Raw genomic sequence first — 12,551 nt, 5'->3', positions numbered from 1 at the left:
TGTCTGCCGAGACCAACACTTAGCCTCTTGCGAAGTTCTCTGCGAGCCTAAACAATGAATGTGAATAAACCGGAAGCTTTGTACACACCTGCCTCGCTTAGTAGTTAGATGGAACAAATCGTCTGCCAGCAGTCCAGTTATACAAGTTCGTGGTGAGATTGTCACAGCTGTCAACGTTTCTTTTTTCTGCTTTTATTTTTCCGGTACCAGCAGTCGAATGCCATCTTTCTACTTCCCTCCGTCTAAAAATATAAGTGAAGTTGGTTTCCGTGAGGTGACACATCATTTTTGTTTTGTTTTGGTTTGTCTGTTTTTGAGACAAGTGACAGTTCAGAGGTTAACACACTTGTGTCGTGACAGTTCAGAGGTTAACACACTTGTGTCGTGTGACCCCGAAAAAAGACATTCGAGTTTGTTTTAAATTGAATGTAGGAATGGGCGATCCAGAGGGACGTAACTTGTCCTGCATGAGAAGATACATCTAGTTTCAAATGAAATTTTAGTGCTAGAGGACTAAGGCATTCAAATGTATAAGAATCTCTCTAACTCACACATAGACAAACTTCCATTCATTCTCACTCACACAGTCACACTCACAAACACACACTCACTGACACACCTGAGTGCACTCTCTCTCTCTCACAGAAATACATAGACATACATTTTATTATTTTAAGCACATTGGCTCCAACAAGGGTTTGAAAACCTACTCCCACAGGGCTATATGGTCGTGTGTTTGTTGGCGTGGCCATTGTGTAGGGAGGGCAGGGGCCACAACACGCCGCAGCTCACCATCAGTTAATTTGCACTTGCTTAATTTGTGGAAGACATTACATGGAACATTAAGGGACTAAGCCATCAATTAAATATAATTAAAATATACAGAATAATAAAATATTGAAGAATATTACAATATTATATAAACCTTTGATTCTCACTATAATAAAATAAATTTGCATTAAAATATCCTTATTGCGCCCTTTCTTTTCTGCACACTACTGGTGCCCATAAAATGTCATCACACATTCATTACAAGTTGAGAAATGAATGAAATTTGGATAAATCCTTAAACTAACTTAATCTGAACTAAACCCACCAGTAAAGCTAACGAAATAGTTACAAATGTTTGTAAACACACTAGAACCTGGTTATCAGCTTACTGAGTGAAACCATCTAACAGGAAAATATAAATATGACAACACTCTCAATGTATATAGAAGTTAATTAGTTTTTTTTATTAATCTCTACTAAAATAAATAGACGTATCCAACTATAATTCAGGGTTAAATTACTTCGATATCAGGAAAAGTTTCCGTATTGTACAACAACTCTCAACTTCCTGCAAACTCTACTGCGGGTGCGTGGTGTTGTTTCTATAGTTTCTGGTTCTACCCAAAAGGAAAGAACTACATGGCTTGTCAGACAAGTTGTTTGGAGATTGTACATTTGACATTCTCGTGATGCTTTACAAACAATGCGAACGGTTGTTAAGGAGGTGTGGCTTATCGCGGAAGTAATAAAAACTGCCCCACAGCAGGTATCGCCATGAATAGAAAGCTTTGTATTTTCATGAAAGAAAAAGATAGAAAGAAAGAATGAATGAAGTGGTTTCAAATTGTTTCTCGATAGTGAAAAGCAACGCAGAGAGAATGAGAGAGACTAAGAGACAGAATGGATGCACGAAAGCGCGCGCGCGCGCACACAAACACACACACTTCCTACTTGTAAACATGCACGTTGTCCCTATTCATAACAGCCTGGTGTGTTCTGACCGTTCGCCACCCTCCCCTCTACTTCTTAGTAATAATATAAAAATACAATACAAAGTGTCCTCGTCCAGAACAGCCTGGTGTGTTCTGCCCCCGACACAGACACACAGGTATTTGTTTCTCAAACGGCTTCATGCTCCACACACGGTGACAGTCGTGACAAGTGTTCAGCCGGGGGAATGCGGAAGAAGCGGGATCAGGCGTGTTGGTCCTGTTTTATTTTTAACATAAGTAGTAATTTAACATTTAATATTTAACATAGGTAGATGGATTTAACATTTAACAGAGGTAGGTAGCAGACAGGGTTTTCTATGTGTGCTGACTACGGGTTTCAGTCACGAATCGAAACACATTTAAGCAAAAGTGGAGCTCGAAACGAAACTACTAACCAAAAGCGGTAAGCTGGATGCCGCTTTGCCGCGCCGTCGCCGCTGTCAGCCGTAGTAATCACATCTTCAAGCGTCACGACTCTTGCCGCTGCCGCCTGCCGCGTGTCTCGCTTCTACTTGCACACGGACGTCGAGGTCAAAGAGTATTCAAGACTGAGAGAGGAGGGGTAGGTGGGGGTTAATCAAGTATTTTTGTATAATGCTGGAGCGCCTGTCAGAAAATGTCAACACTTTTCATGGCAGGATGCGCGGTGCTTATAACGATGTTTGTAAGGTCAAGAGCAGGCTAATAGCGCCACCCGGTCCCGGCCCCATCTTGACACGCGCCTCCTTGAATACCTGTAACTGTTACAAATCGTACACCTCATAAACTTTGAATGAGGGAAGATCGCTTCCTCTATTACCTTAAAGTGGCCAATAAATTTTGTCAAAATCGAGGGTGTGATTGACTTTGAGGAGAAAGCAATAAAAATAAAAGCTGGTACAAATAATTGATGATCACGATAACTTGTACCTCGTTCATATTGATGGTCTGGGGTTAATTATACATTATCTTTCAGTTCATCTACTCTGTGCATTATTTTATATTTGCACTATAATACCTTTCTGAGAAAGATTCGACAGTGCTACCACACCCACTTCCTCCCTCCCCCCACACGAGCGCACACGCACACACGCGCGCACACTTCCCCAGATAGCTGTCTCTAAAGTGTTTTATCTCCATACCAGATGTTGCAGGCGCTGCTGCAAGTGTAGAGCTTGAAGTATGTAAAGCCTTGCACTTTAAAATACACTTTAACTTGACAGGCCTGTTTGGACGAAAGACAAATCGTCAGCGTAAGGCCCTCGATCGGTACACAGTACATACGAACCTAAGGTTAACGAATAGGTAATTGATTGTATTGCTGTTAATAAAAAGTGACCCAAGAAATGATGTGTCCGTAGACAACCAAATCTAATTTGTAACAATGTAAAAACAAACATGTCAGAAGAACTTGCTTCAAAATGGAAATATGTTGGCGTTGTGTTCAAAAGATTAAAATAAGCCAAATATTCTTGAGAAATGAGCTCTAAAAATGTTGCTCTACTCCACTGCATTACTGGGAGTTGCAGTCATGCTGCTATATCGTTGTAAGAGACGGTGTAATAAACAAGATATTACCAACAATTCAACTAGGACGATGATGTCAGTTTTTGTACATACGAAAAATGTAACTCCTAATTGTGCTTGGCCGTTTAGTACAATATGGCTTCCTGCTACTCTTGTGTGGAGGTCTACGAAAGTACTAATAGCAATCCATTGTTTACTTCAGTTCTGTATCTTCCCTGCAATAGCCGTTGTGAGACGTTATGATCTCTGCTCAATCCGACAAATATTATTATATAAAAAAACATAATAGTCTTTGCTGAACGTAGGCAGTCCACACGGCTTGACGAAAGATGCTTTTTACAATCTTGGCTGATTTTTATATGCTTTCATTGTTTTACAGAGCATGCAGGAGCGTGTTGCACCCACTTGCTTTTGGCAAAAATTGCTCCTGCTATCTGAACCTAAGCACGTATGCCTGCCGACTGATGGCGTAATGAAAAAGTCTCCAGACCCCCGTCTCCACTGCACAGAGAATCTTAATCGTCAGGACATCGATCGTCTTCAGCGTCGAAGAAGAAGAACAAGACTGATGTCAAGTGAACACCACTCCTCTCTTTACTGTTTTACATAAGATACCAAAGTACGATCCATACTACATGTTTTACCAAAGGGCAGAAAATGAATTAATAAAGGATTAAGACAATAGCCTATCATGCAATTAAAAAAAAAAGGTTAACCACGTACGCTTGTTGCAAAGCTTCATTGTAGGAAGAGTGTTTTCGAAGTGTGCTCGACCCTGTCTGAATTTCATCACTTTGCTGATTTATGACACAAAACCAGAAGTAGCAACATATTTTTTTATATAGCATTCTAAATTGTTGTCCTTGTTCACTCGAAGCACTTACCAGCCCTCATTCTTTACAAACCCAAGTTGTGACTTAATTGGGTAATAAAAAGAATAGGGAGGATGGGTAGTAAATAAAGTGTCCCTGAACTTCGTTTTTGAACTTTAGCGGTTTGGGTCTTACCTCAACGAGGTGCAGGGTATCAAGTGGGAAAAGAGAGAGAATGGGTGAGGTAGGAATCCGAGATGGTGTCAATCGCCGCCACTTCGACGCTCTGCGCCGCCTTCTACCTCGCCTGCTTAAATTCTGGAGCTTCGCGGCGTATTCGTCGACCACCTCATCACGTTGCTGTGGCACTGATGTCGACATCTTTCCGTTCGCCGTACGCCTCCACTAGGACACCCAAGATCTTTCTCGGCGTATCTCTTGCGTCATGCGGAAGCATCAACACTCGACGTCTGGCAGGTCCCTCCAGCGAGCTCAAGATGTAACCACGAGCCGCATTCTGACACATCGGGTTTATGGCGAGAGCTAACTCGACCTCTGTTTCAATCTCGTCGACACTCGTTGGTCCACCGGCAAACTACTGAAAGCGGACTAACTAGTATGCTCGTAGAGCCTCTGCCCACCCAACGGATAGCATCATGGTCCTCTCTATGTACTAATCTTCTGTCGTGGGCTTCTGCCCGTGATGAACAAATGTTTCTTTTTGTTCAGCAGTGCTTTTAGGCCCTTGGTCACCCAAGGTTTGTTGTTAGGATAAACATACACTGCCTTGATGGACTGGTGCAATCAACACTATTTTACTCCTCACTTTTACTCCTAACTGTTTGTTAAATGTCTGTATGGGTATGTGAGCAAAGACAAATTTCTGTCCTCCTGGGCAGACAATAAAGTCTGTTTTGATTTGATTTGATTTTGATTTTGAAAACTGTAAGGGACGTCACTCCAAGTCTATGGTGCTAGAGCAGAGTTGCGACCCCTTGCCTACAAGAAAGCAGGACCCTGCATTGTGACTGATTTTCTTATGCAGCGATGATGCTCTTAAATAATAATTATAGACTAGCTCTTCATTTTATGTTATGTATATTAATTCAGCATCTAAATGACTTTTTAAAGCAGTAGCATTTAACTTTAAAGTAAAATCACGCAGCATTGGAATTCCGTGACCAACGTGATGGCGAGCGTACACCTGTCATTGTCAAGCCAAAGTCTAACAAAGTCTTCATCAAGGATCCGGGCATGGTGATATGCACGAATGATCAGTAGCATGTAGCTGTATCAACAGGAAGCAATAATAATTAAGAATTCTGAGATTTATCTGCACCAATATATTAATACGACAGGTCTTGCGTCGTCTGCTCTTCCGCATCTTGCTGACAGTCGTTTGTACTTTCGTTGATATCAGCTATTGTCCCACTTCTGGTCTTCCTTCAGAGGTTATTTTATAATATACCATCCAAAGAATCGAAGTAGATCAATAAGATATACAATAAGATTTTACGACACAGTTTCAATTTATTTTGTGTAATTTATTATGTGTACAAAACTAAAAAGTCATTTTGGTAACATGTTAAGCCTCTAAGATTACAAATATCTATCACAACACAGCCCAAAACAGTGTTTGCTGAAATGCAAAATATGTATCAGTAAACAATAGCTAATGTGCTTGACTTATCTGTGCCAAATAAGCAAAATTTGTTAAAAGGACAATGCACTTTAAAAATGAAAACATCAGTTCTAAAACCTCCAGTCTTTTAGAAAACATATCCTTCCATCTATCCGTGAAAAGTTTTATTCCCAGCATAAAATATTCACAGGTATTTGATCACTGTCTTCAGTACCAGCATTTCCTTCTGTCTGTAAATAACAATGAGAAATATCAAATCTTCCCAATATCTCTGGAGTATGTTAGTAATTGAAGATAGGAACTGCTTATTTTCAACAAATAGTATGCTTTTAAAAAGTAAAATCACTCATGCTAGCTGTATTTGAAGTAGTGAATCAAAATTTGTCTCTCAAAACTAATTATATAGAGAGGATAAGAGGAAGCCAATGGGTGCATCAACAAATCTTTTATCACTATCACAGAAAAGCTCTTCAACCAGTGAATGTTAAAGTGCAAGTTTAAAAATAATATTGGAAATGGAAAGGATGCTGAACTTCCTAAACTACTCATAGGACCTTAAGACATCTATTTTTCATTGAAAATGCAGAGAATACTGTTGGGTGTTTTAGTCTGGAGAGTGCTATTATCTTGCAACACAAGCCCCTTGACACTGTCACTAAACACACGAACATGGATCAAAACTCTGGCAAACACATTTGTAACTTATTCACAGTCAGTCATAATTATATTTTCTCCTAGACTAGTAATAACTGAGATTTTTTGTAAGAAAGCAATTAAAGTGAAAAAAAGGCTTCTGAAAAATCTGCCACCATAGAACTGCATTATTGGCAATTAGGCCAAAATGAGAATAAAAGTATATGACAGTTCATTAATTTTGTGAAGTGAATTGCAATGCATATACTACAAGCACAAGGCACAAATACATGAGCATGTTGAAATAGTAAACAGTGTAGAAAAGGCACACAAAATATACATCACTGTTATTGTGACTCAAAAAATAACAAAATATTTCACAAAATACACATACTTTCATTTAAACTTCTGATAGTAAAATTTTGTTTGGTTCTTCGTAAATATCATCATACTCCCACTCTTTTCCTTGATAGTAAAGAGATACAAATTCTTCTTTAATAAAATCTAACAACTGTTAAGCATGTGAAAAAAAGTACAGCATGAACCTTGAGAGAAATTAGTACGAATGGATGATATGTACAAATCATATACATGTAGCACTTATCTGAACGCTCCAACTATATTTTCAGAACCCAATATGAAATATTTTGCATAAGATTATTAACTATGGGGTTTCACTCTTTCGAATACTTATTTTGATTCCTGTCTGTTAAAAAAATGGATACAATTTGTGACTATTATAATTTTACTTCATGCAGCCTAAAGTTTTCATTAGTGATATTGCACATAAGCAGAAAAGATACCAAGATCTGATAATGAATGAAGTGTGGCCAAAAAAAAAAAAGCCTACAGCACAAATGAACACACACATGTAATATATAAATATCTCTGTTAGAAAATGTGAAACCTTGTGGATACAACATTGAAAGGTTAATATTTTTGAGTTTGCAGTATGTCAAATTCATTTCCATAGATAATTAAGAAAACAGTCTCATACATTTTTGCCAGAAGTTGAATAATAGTTTTTGAATAGTATTTTTTGCCTAGTATATTAGAAGCCCTATCCTGTACATCAGAGGAAACTAAAAAAACTTTTCACTTTCATTTGCACACCATTTAATCAATTCGTTTAAATTTCTTTCTGAGATTGGGAGTGAAATGTCAGCCCATCACCTGGCACGTTAGACCTAAGCCAAGGCCAAAAGAGGACTAGAAATTTTCGATGGCCAAGAATATCGTCAACATTTGTCCACAGATTCTGATTATACTCAGTGATTCCTTTCTTTTTTTCAAATTGTGTTTGTCCAGACTTTAGTAGTGTCATCTGGACTTGAAGAAGCCAGCTGCACAGGAATGTCAAAACAAAGCCAATCATAGAGACAGTGGAAATGAAGCAAGTGTATAATGTCTCATTACCAATGAGGGTAGTGAAATGAGGGAAGATGAAGGATAAAATGTTAAGAAAGGTCACCTTTCCTCTGACTGACCAGACAAAGTTCCAGTTGTAGATGTTGCAGTACACACCAGCCAAAAACATGTGGACAGCCAGGGCAAAGAAATAGCGATGGTTGCTGTATCCTATACAACGTCCCACAAGCCAGCAATGGTGATCTCGTTTCAGGATGCACTCCTCGCACACGGGACAGTGGTATGAGCGAGGAGGACGATTGGCTATGCACCTGTCACAGTATCTCCAGCCTGGTGGTGTTGGACCAGAGGGGAAAATGATATTGTGTCCAGAGGAGGCAGTGAGAAAAGCCATGAACCAATTGCCGTAAATGTTTATAGCAAAGTAAACAGCTATGAGTAGATGGCATGTATACAGTAGAGTCCACTGGGGGAAGTTATGGGTTGAGACATGTATCAGTTCATACCAAAGCAAAAATATCCCACCAAAGAAGAAGACACCCATTGCTAGAAAATCTTTAGCTGTATGAGGCATCTTCAACTTCTGTAGCTTCATGGCAATATCCTTATCTGAAACAAATTAATATATACACAACTCTTACTAAAGCACATAAATTAGGCAAGATTAAAAAATGCATGCCCACAGGCCCCCTACCTCCCGAAACACATATGTATGTACACATACATGCAAATGCACATAAAGATGTACACACACTTATAGGTTTTCAATGAATTATAAAATAAACTGCACTGTATATTATTAAAGCTTTTACTTCATTTCACGTGAGAACGGTTTACACAAGTTTGTCAGAAAAAGCAGGCTATAGAATTCACAAGATCTAAGGGAGACAACTGTTCAATCTGTGGGAAAAACAAGCAAAAATGCGATCATGGTTTTTCCTCTGGGAGAAAAATCATGCTTTCTTGACCAACACTTTTTAATAATCCAGTGAAACTGTCTACAAACAGATGCATCATACAAATCGTGAAAATATGTACTGACATGCTGTGATTGTGTTACTAAAGCATCTTTAAGCAAGGTGTGTGTAATATGTATAGATACATGTGTGTGTGAGAGAGGGAGAGATAGAGAAAGAGTAAAATCAGTCGAATGTGGTTAGATATCTCCTTTATAAACTGTATTGAACAACAATGTTAAGCCAGAAAATTAAAGCATGTATACTTAACACACTGGATCCTGTTTGGGAAAAGTTGTGTTACCTTTAGTTATTCCAGTGTAAAAGTGGTCAGGATAATACTATAATAGCATGGCTTAAGGGTGTTAATAAAATTATGAGAACTACATATGTCTACAGCATATTACATTAAATACGAGCTGGCATGGGCCATGCAGAAGTCTGGAGATTTTGTTATTATATATTTCTTATAGTGAGATTTGTCATCTTATTTTAAACAAAAAGTGACTGTCAAAGTAAATGTGGATAATGCAGTTACCAATGTTTTCAGCTTTCACTTTTTTTTTTTAATCTTTATTTTAAAGGTTTATTGACTATAATGAGGCTCCTTGAGTTTGAGAGATAATTGGATCTTGGTCTTCCAAAAACTAAGTAAACATGGAACAACAACAGCGCAAAATAAAAATGATATAAAAGTGGAGCTTATTTTAAACTGCTAAAGATGAGATGTGATAGCCCTGCATACTCATATTTGCTTCATCGGCCCACTCGACATAACATAATTATTTGCAAACGCTTCCATGACAACCAGGTAATTTCACAAAACGGGTGAAGCCTTACCTCATCAGAAATATCATACACAGTCCGTTTTTCTTAGATTTCACAGATCAGGAAAAGCGAATTCTTTCAATTCTGGATTTATTTTTAATGCTATGAAGTCTTTCTTCTTGCTTTGGGGTTAAAATGTGTTCCGCGGTTCGCCGGCGACACATCAACTGGAATGGCCTCCCGTTGTAGAGTTTGTTCCCTTGAACTCCATTGCGGACTCATGAGGTCACGTGACACAGCTCCCCTACTACGCTGTTTTACGTGACGTCATCAAAATATGTGGTCTTCAGTTGCTCAGTCGCTCTTAGTGACAGGCTCCGTTGCATAGGCGGTCTTAACTTTTCGTCTTAACAGCAAATAGACAATAAGGGTTCTGTATGTCTTGCGTAAGGCACATAACTGAAGGAGACAGTGTCAACAGAGTACACTGTTCTCTAGATGTACCTCAGGTCCCAAGGCCTCAGGGGAAACAACTCTAACATAACTGTGCCGCAGTGTGTGCTGGTGTTTAACTGTTTGGGTTTTGTTTTTTTTGTGATTATTGTTTTCATTTAATATTTTCCCTTACCAAAATTCCTCGTTACCCTTTCTTTTCTTTGCTACGGGTAGTCTCCGTTTTTCTTGCGTGTGCGTGTACGTGCAAGTGTATTTCTACACTATTTTTTTCTTTCTTATATTTATCTACATTTTTTGTTAAACTTCTTATTTGTACCGTTCATTTCGTCCTTGGTGTGGTCTGCGTTCATCAAAGGTTCGACAGGTACGTGGTGTCCCGCCTCTGGCTGAGCGGGTGGGTGTGTGTTCGTGCCGGCTGTGTGAGCGGTTGTCAGCGTGCATCCGGCGACACTAGGGGCGACACTCCACACCTGTCTCACCTGTATAACACCTTTGCGCTTCTACCTCACACAACACCTCCACGCTGGCACCTACGCCCCCCATCCTCCCAGAGTGTCTCTACCTGGAAAACAATCCACCCTGGTTAATTATTTATGGTCAAGGTTACGAGAAACGTGATGATGATTGCTTGAAGAATGACGATTGATGATGATGATGATTATTGATGGATGATCGAAGATGATCGATGATGATTGATGATGATCCAAAATACAGTAAATTAGTCAATGATCTGCGTGGAACATCAAATGTGTGTCCACGTGCACTTGCGACTGTGTTTGTGTGTGTGCGCGCTCTCATCCATGTACCCAGGGATGGGGAGTAGCTGTAGCCTAGCTACAGCTACTGTAGCCGGCTACAAATTTTGTAGCTTGTAGCTTAGCCGGCTACAAATTTAAAAAAAGTAGCTTGTAGCCGTAGCTACATTTTAGAAAGTAGCTGTAGCTTGGCTACATGTTGGCTACTTTCACGACTGTAGCACTCTAGTAGTGTACAAAGTATAATGTCTTTGGGTTGTAGATTTGCATCTATATTCCAGAATGTTCAGCAGGGCAGCAATGTAAAAGATAGAATGTCTTTGTGCGAGGGAGGAAATGATGTTCAACAAAGTAGTGATGTTAAAAAATGTCTTTATTGCGACGAAATAGAATGTCTGTGCTAGAATGTTCGAGGGGAGGGAGAATAAATAGCAGGGCTGACAGTGGTGTGGGACCTCTTTGTGAATTGGAGAGAGAAGTTAGGCCAGCTGCTGAGAAAAAGATACTGAATTAAAGAAAACTTCAGTGTGGAATTCAATCTCTGTGTTATTTCTGGTACGACAGCCACTCTACGTAGCCATTTGACGTGTTGGTTACACGACCATTCGTCGACAGCGTGTCAGCAAGACGACGACAGCCACTGCTCTCACTGCTCGGTGTCTTGACAGCCAGACACCACGTGTCTCGCACGCTCAGTAACCGGAAGTACCGGGTCGTCCATGTGGCGGGAGCGATTTGAAAAACGAAGATGGACGTACCCATCAATTTCCAGCCTTATTTGAAATTTTTTTACATTTTGCGAAGCCACAAAATGTGGGTATAGTTTCAAATGCAAGAATTGTTGAGAGATTGTTCAGTCTGGCAGGACTTATCATGACAAAGCTGCGCACTAGGGTGACAGACAGCAACTTCGAGGCCAAAGTTCTGGTCAAATTCAATTCCATGAAGGACTAAAAGAATGTAGATTTGTTTTAAGGTTACCAGTACACTCCAAAAATTAAAATCCATATTTTAAATATCTTTAAGGGTTTTTAAATATAGAGTAACAAAATAACATAAATATAGCACTTTAAAACTGTTTTTGAGTACCTAAAGTGAAAATTGTGACTTTAATCAACGATTTTGTTTCAAAACGTACAAGCATTTAAAAAACAAATTTACACAATACCATAAGTCATATACCAAAGGTTTTGGATTTTTTGTAAACTAGAGGCACTGATAAGAAAACTGATGCATAAGGCGTTTTGATATCTCAAGATTTCTAGGAGATATAAAAAAATCAGACATGGTACCCCCCGACTCAGTGTGAATGTGGCAATTAAATATTTAGAAAATATTTAGAAAAATGTTAATTTTATCAAAAGTAATGTTTATACCATATTCTCAAATGCATCACTTTGTAGCTTATGCATTTCTAAACAAAATTGCAAATTTTTCTGCTGTAGCACAAGCCAATCTTGAGAAATATGTTTTTATAGTTTAGGACTGGATGTCAAAAACGACAAACAGAGAAATTCAAGCTTAAAGATTTAAAATAAATATATCTTGTATCAGATCATTTTTGAAAAATATATTTCAGTGTTTATATGCTACATTTGACATCCTACTATATAATTAAAGTCTATTCTAGTATGCCAGGACTATACTTTTCACCCTATCAGCTTTTGGAAACAATTAGTTTGTGTTCCTTTCTTTGTTTTCAGTGTCAGTGTTAGAAAAAAAATAGCCTTATGATCTGCTTGCCTAAATTAGATTAAGCAGTGTTTTACTTATATTCCATGCAAACTCATTTATTTCAATGGTCTGTTGTTCATTGTCACAGTATTGATAAGAGGTTGACATTTTTCATCGCCACATAACCTAACTTATTGAAAATTCCACCAGGTACCTGA

The sequence above is a fragment of the Pomacea canaliculata genome, linkage group LG9 (assembly GCF_003073045.1).
Source record: "Pomacea canaliculata isolate SZHN2017 linkage group LG9, ASM307304v1, whole genome shotgun sequence".
In the NCBI taxonomy this organism is placed as follows: domain Eukaryota; kingdom Metazoa; phylum Mollusca; class Gastropoda; order Architaenioglossa; family Ampullariidae; genus Pomacea; species Pomacea canaliculata.
This window is presented reverse-complemented; position numbering follows the sequence as displayed.